The 6,636-nt window shown below is 52.9% G+C and overlaps 1 long non-coding RNA gene across 1 annotated transcript; it reads left to right on the forward strand.

Moving 5' to 3' along the window:
• The first annotated feature begins 5,547 nt into the window (after positions 1 to 5,547).
• On the forward strand, positions 5,548 to 6,212 carry LOC123485873. The gene is made up of 3 exons (XR_006659173.1): positions 5,548 to 5,685; positions 5,770 to 5,904; positions 6,015 to 6,212. It is a non-coding gene; the product is annotated as an uncharacterized LOC123485873 (long non-coding RNA).
• Positions 6,213 to 6,636: the final 424 nt, after the last annotated feature.

Raw genomic sequence — 6,636 nt, forward strand, 5'->3', positions numbered from 1 at the left:
GATGCGGTGTTGGAGTCAGGCGCAGGACACAGAAGCTAGTCGATCCGACTTTAATAGTCACAGGAGCAAAACTACAATATAAACGGGCCTCGTAAACAGGAGGCGAGCGATTACGCAAAAACAGTGCGTAAAGTGCGAACAGCACTAACAATAAGAAAAAACAAAATAACCTACACCAACAGACAGGCATACAACAACACACAATATACCTAACACAAAACAGGGAACTTATAGGCCACGTAATTAGGACACAAACAGAAACAGGTGTACCAGACAGACCAAAAGCAATCAACACACGAAACATACAACGGTGGCAGCTAGTATTCGGGGACGGCGAACGCCGAAGCCTGCCCGAACCAGGAGGAGGAGCAGCCTCGGCCGAAAACCGTGACAGTACCCCCCTTGACGCGCGGCTCCAGCCGTGCGCCGACCCCGGTTTCGGGGACGGCCAGGAGGACGAGACCCGGGCGCGTGGGATGCCCACGGTGGAACTCTGTCAGGAGGGATGGGTCGAGATGTCCCTCCTAGGCACCCAGCACCGTTCCTCCGGACTGTACCCCTCCCACTCCACGAGATACTGGAGACCACTCCTCCGGCGCCTCGAGTCCAATATAGTCCGGACCCTGTACGCCGGTACCCCTCGATGTCCAAAGGGGGGTGGAGGGGTCTCTCCTATCTCCTCCTCTTGGAGTGGACCAGCTACCACCGGCCTGAGAAGAGACACATGGAACGAGGGGTTAATATTTTTGTACTCAATAGGCAGTTGTAATCTGTAACACACCTCGTTCAATCTTCTCAGGACTTTGAAGGGCCCCACAAACCGCCGACCCAGCTTCCGGCAGGGCAGGCGGAGGGGCAGGTTTCGAGTCGAGAGCCAGACTCGATCTCCCGGTGCGTACACCGGCCCCTCACTGCGGTGGCGATCGGCGCTCGCCTTCTGTTGACGGATGGCACGCTGCAGATGGACATGGGCAGCGTCCCACGTCTCTTCTGAGCGCCGAATCCACTCGTCCACCGCAGGGGCCTCGGTCTGGCTCTCGTGCCACGGTGCCAGGACCGGCTGATACCCTAAAATACACTGGAAAGGTGTTAATCCGGTGGAGGAGTGGCGGAGAGAGTTCTGGGCCATCTCTGCCCAGGGGATATACCTCGACCACTCCTCCGGCCGGTCCCGGCAATAGGACCTCAAAAACCTACCCACATCCTGGTTCACACGTTCAACCTGCCCATTGCTCTCTGGGTGGTACCCGAGGTAAGGCTAACCGAGACCCCCAGGCGTTCCATGAAAGCCCCCAGACTCTGGAGGTGAACTGGGGACCTCGGTCGGACACAATATCCTCGGGGACCCCATAGTGCCGGAACACGTGGGTAAAGAGGGCCTCGGCGGTCTGTAGGGCAGTAGGGAGACCCGGCAGTGGGAGGAGACGACAGGCCTTAGAAAACCGATCCACAACGACCAAAATGGTAGTATTACCCTGGGAAGGGGGTAGATCGGTCACAAAATCTACCGAGAGGTGGGACCATGGTCGTTGTGGAACGGGCAGAGGATGTAACTTACCCCCTGGGCAAATGTCTAGGTGCCTTACACTGGGCACACACCGAGCAGGAGGAGACATAAACCCTCACATCCCTGGCTAACGTTGGCCACCAGTATTTCACGCTAAGGCAGTGCACCGTCCGACCAATACCAGGATGTCCAGAGGAGGGTGATGTATGAGCCCAAGAAATAAGCCGATCACGAACCTCGAGCGGAACGTACGTCCGCCCCACAGGACACTCGGGGAGTAGGGTCGGTACGCTAGCGCCCGCTCGATTTCGCATCGACCTCCCATACTACCGGAGCCACCAGACAAGACTTCGGCAGTATGGAAGTAGGCTCAATGGACCTCTCCTCCGTGTCATACTGTCGGGACAGTGCGTCTGCCTTACCATTCTGGGACCCAGGGATGTATGTGATCTTAAAACAAACCGGGTCAGGAACATGTTCCACCTAGCCTGACGAGGGTTCAATCTCCCTAGCTGCCCGGATGTACTCCAGGTTACGGTGATCAGTCAGAATGAGAAAGGGTGTTGAGCCCCTCAAGCCAATGCCTCCACACCTTTAGGGCCTGGACTACAGCTAACAGCTCCCTGTCCCCAACGTCATATTGCGCTCCGCCGAGCTGAGCTTCTTGGAGTAGAACGCACAGGGGCGGAGCTTAGGTGGCGTGCCGGACCGTTGTGACAGGACTGCCCCAATACCGGTCTCGGACGCGTCCACCTCTACTTGGAAAGGCAAAGAGGGATCCGGATGCGCCAGCACCGGGGCCGAGGCGAACAGGTTCTTCAGCTTGACAAATGCCCTGTCCGCCTCAGCTGACCACTGCAGCGCACGGACCCCCCTTTAGCAGGGACGTAATGGGAGCTGCAACCTGTCCAAAACCCCGGATAAACCTCCGGTAGTAATTAGCAAAACCCAAGAACCGCTGCACCTCTTTTTACGGTGGTTGGAGTTTGCCAATTACGCACAGCTGATACCCGATCTACCTCTATCTCCACGCCAGACGCGGACAACCGATAACCCAAAAAAGGAGACGGACTCCTGGAAGAACAGGCATTTCTCTGCCTTGACATACAAGTCATGCTCCAACAGTCGTCTCAATACTCGGCGCACCTGGGCTACATGCTCGGCTCGTGTAGAAGAATACACTAGAATGTCGTCAATGTACACCACTACACCCTGCCCATGCATGTCCCGGAAAATCTCATCAACAAAGGATTGGAAGACTGAAGGAGCATTCATTAACATTTACATTTACATTTTAGTCATTTAGCAGACGCTCTTATCCAGAGCGACTTACAGGAGCAATTAGGGTTAAGTGCCTTGCTCAAGGGCACATCGACAGATTTCACCTAGTCGGCTCGGGGATTAGAACCAGCGACCTTTCGGTTACTGGCACAACGCTCTTAACCACTAAGCTACCTGCCGCCCTAGGTGCCGTACATTAACCCGTACGGCATGACGAGATACTCGTAATGACCCGAGGTGGTGCTAAATGCTGTTTTCCATTCATCCCCCTCCCTAATGCGCACCAAATTATGCGGCGCTCCTGAGATCCAACTTTGTGAAGAACCGCGCTCCGCGTAATGACTCCGTCATCGTCGCAATCAGTGGAAGTGGGTAACTGTATTTTACTGTGATCTGATTGAGACTACGGTAATCAATACTACGGGCGCAATCCCCCCGTCCTTTTTCTTCACAAAGAAGAAACTCGAGGAGACCGGAGAAGTAGAGGGCCGTATGTATCCCTGTGCCAAGGACTCGGCTATGTAAATCTCCATAGCCGCAGTCTCCTCTTGAGACAAGGGATATACATGACTCCTGGGAAAAGCTGCTCCGGTCTGGAGATTTATCGCACAGTCCCCCTGTCTATGAGGAGGTAGTCTAGCTGCCCTCGATTTGCTAAACGCTAGTGCTAAATCCTCATACTCGGGGGAATGCGCAGTGCGGGCACTTGGTTCGGACTCTCTACCGAGGTTGCCCCTATGGAAACACCCTAGACATCTCCCTACACACTGGGCAGACCACTCCATAAGAGCCCTCTGTTGCCACGCTATGGTAGGATCGTGGGTGCTTAACCAGGGAAGCCCTAACACCACTGGGTACGCAGGAGAGTCAATCAGATAAAACTGTATGATTTCCTCATGACCCCCTGCGTCGTCATAGTCAGTGGTGCTGTGACATCCCTGATCAGACCCGACCCCAACGGCCGGCTGTCTAAAGCATGGACAGGGAATGGAACTTCTACCGGCCGAAGGGGGAATTCCTAACCTAGCACAAAATGCCCGATCAATAAAGTTCCCAGCTGCGCCTGAATCTACTAGCGCCTTATGCTGGGAATGAGGTGCCACCTGTGGAAAACGCACAGGAATACTCATGTGACCAACAGAGAGCTCTGGGTAAGTGGGGCGCCTACTCACCTGAAATGACTCCCCAGTGCGTGACCTGTTGTCCCCTCTCTCAGAAAACCCTCCCCAGCACCTGGCCGCGGTGTGTCCTCCACGGCCACAGTTGGTGCAGGGGGTGGCCTTCCTCGGGTTCTCCCTCCTCCTCTCTCTAGCGCCAGCACCCCGAGCTCCATAGGAATTGGCTCGGAGGTGCTGGAGGATGGAATGGACGACCCCCACTCGGGACGTCCCGCGGGTGGCCAGCAGGGTGTCAAGCCGGATGGAGATGTCCACCAGCTGGTCGAAGCATAGGTTGGTGTCCCTGCAGGCCAGCTCCCGACGAACGTCCTCTCGCAGGCTACACCGGTACTGGTCGATGAGGGCCCTCTCATTCCATCCCGCATCCGCAGCTAACGTCCGGAACTCCAGTGCGAACTCCTGTGCGCTCCTCTTCTCCTGTCGGAGGTAGAACAGACGCTCCCCGCCGCCTTCCCTTCAGGTGGGTGATCGAAGACTGCCCGGAAGCGGCGGGAGAACTCAGCGTAGGTGATGGTAGCTGCGTCCATTCTCCTCCATTCGGCGTTGGCCCATTCCAACGCCTTCCCGGATAGACAGGAGATGAGGGCGGAGACGCGCTCGTATCCCGAGGGCGCTGGGTGTATAGTCGCCAGGTATAGTTCTATCTGCAGGAGGAACCCCTGACACCCATCTGCAGAACCGTCATATGCCCTCGGGAGCGAGAGCCGAATACCACTGGGTTCGGCGCTGAGAGAGGAGGATTGACCGGTGGCGATGGGATGGTGTTGGGACGTGGGCACCTCTCCACTAGCCAACCGGTGCAGAGTGTTGGACACCTCGCCTAGAACGGCCTCCATTTGCCGGATCATGGAGTCCTGCTGACTGAGGCGTTCTTCCAGTGTCCAGGCTGTCGTCGCTGATCCTGCTGACTCCATATAGGTGTGTTGTTCTGTCATAACGGCTGATGTGGATGCGGTGTTGGAGTCAGGCGCAGGACACAGAAGCTAGTCGATCCGACTTTAATAGTCACAGGAGCAAATACAATATAAACGGGCCTCGTAAACAGGAGGCGAGCGATTACGCAAAACAGTGCGTAAAAGTGCGAACAGCACTAACAAAAGAGAAAACAAATAACCTACACCAACAGACAGGCGTACAACAACACACAATATACCTAACACAAAACAGGGAACTTATAGGCCACGTAATTAGGACACAAACAGAAACAGGTGTACCAGACAGACCAAAGCAATCAACACACGAAACATACAACGGTGGCAGCTAGTATTCCGGGGACGGCGGGACGCCGAAGCCTGCCCGAACCAGGAGGAGGAGCAGCCTCGGCCGAAACCGTGACAACTCCACCATAGAGGAGCATGGCATCCCTTGGGGGAGAACTGCATTGGTCTCTCAGTTTACAATGCAGCTGTGAACATTGGACCACGTAATTCCATTGCCTCTAGGGTGCTCCAGAAGCATCCCAACACCTATATTCATGGTTGTCCTTGTCATGTGGCACATAACACCGCCAAAGCTGCAGGAGTGGGATTTTTAAAAGTGAGTTAAGGCCTGATTTATCTTTACATGTAACTTTTTATTTGTATCCTAGTTACGTGCATTGACTGAATGTGTTATGATTGATTTATGCATTGCAGGTGTCCGGTTTTGATTTGGAGGATATGGTAGTGGACATCGGTTACTGGTTCAAGGGTAGCACAAATCGGAAAGGATACCTGACAGGTATGCATGTTTGATACTATTAAGTGTAATACTGAAATGCTGAGCTGTAGAAAATATATGATATGGATTTAATGTCTAAAACAGAGTTTTGTGAGCTCCATGAAGCGGAGTACATGGAGGTCCTCCTGCATATCTCGGTCCGTTGGCTAAGCCTTGAACGTTGTGTGACCAGGATCCTGAGGCTGTATGAACCTCTGGCCAGCTACTACAAATCTGCTAGTATGGTCATCCATTTTCAATTTCATTATGCAGCAACTACATGGATTGTTAGTCACATACTTGTATTAATGACAACCTCTTGTTTTGTGTTATTTATTGATTGATTCAAGATGAAAATCAGGCCAGGTTCAAGAGACTTGTGCAGACATTCACTGACCCCATGACAGAAGTGTACCTGCTGTTCTTCCAAGCCACCGTACCAACTTTCACTTCTTTCAACTTGCTGCTTCAGAGAGAGCAGTCATCAATATTTTTGTTACATGATGAGGTGGGATTGGATTTTGCTGTTTTTTTCCATTCTGTGTTTCTTGCTGATATCTGCAGGGGTCCTCTAAAACAGGTTTCACCTACTATTTTTGTAAATGTCTGTTATAGATGGTGAAATTCGATGCGCAAGCTATGTTCCAAGTTTATGGTTCCAGCAGCTCTGCAGTGCCATGAGGAGCCTTGTGAAATGTCCTTGAAAGAAAAGGCAAACCATTTACCAGGTTAGTATTTGACTATTATTATGATCAAACACTGTGATATGTGATATTTAGCCTTGTACCTTATACCGATATGCTGTATCTGTGACAGGAAGAAAGTTGAACATTGGGTTCACAACCAGGGCTAAACTTAACAGATTACTCGGCGAGGGTGACATCACACCACAGCAGGTGGATTCATTCCATGAAGCTGTGTTGTGTTTCCCTGACAAGTGCTGTGGACTATGCACTTAAGAAGCTGCCACTG

Source organism: Coregonus clupeaformis, unplaced genomic scaffold (genome assembly GCF_020615455.1).
Source record: "Coregonus clupeaformis isolate EN_2021a unplaced genomic scaffold, ASM2061545v1 scaf0882, whole genome shotgun sequence".
Classification (NCBI taxonomy): domain Eukaryota; kingdom Metazoa; phylum Chordata; class Actinopteri; order Salmoniformes; family Salmonidae; genus Coregonus; species Coregonus clupeaformis.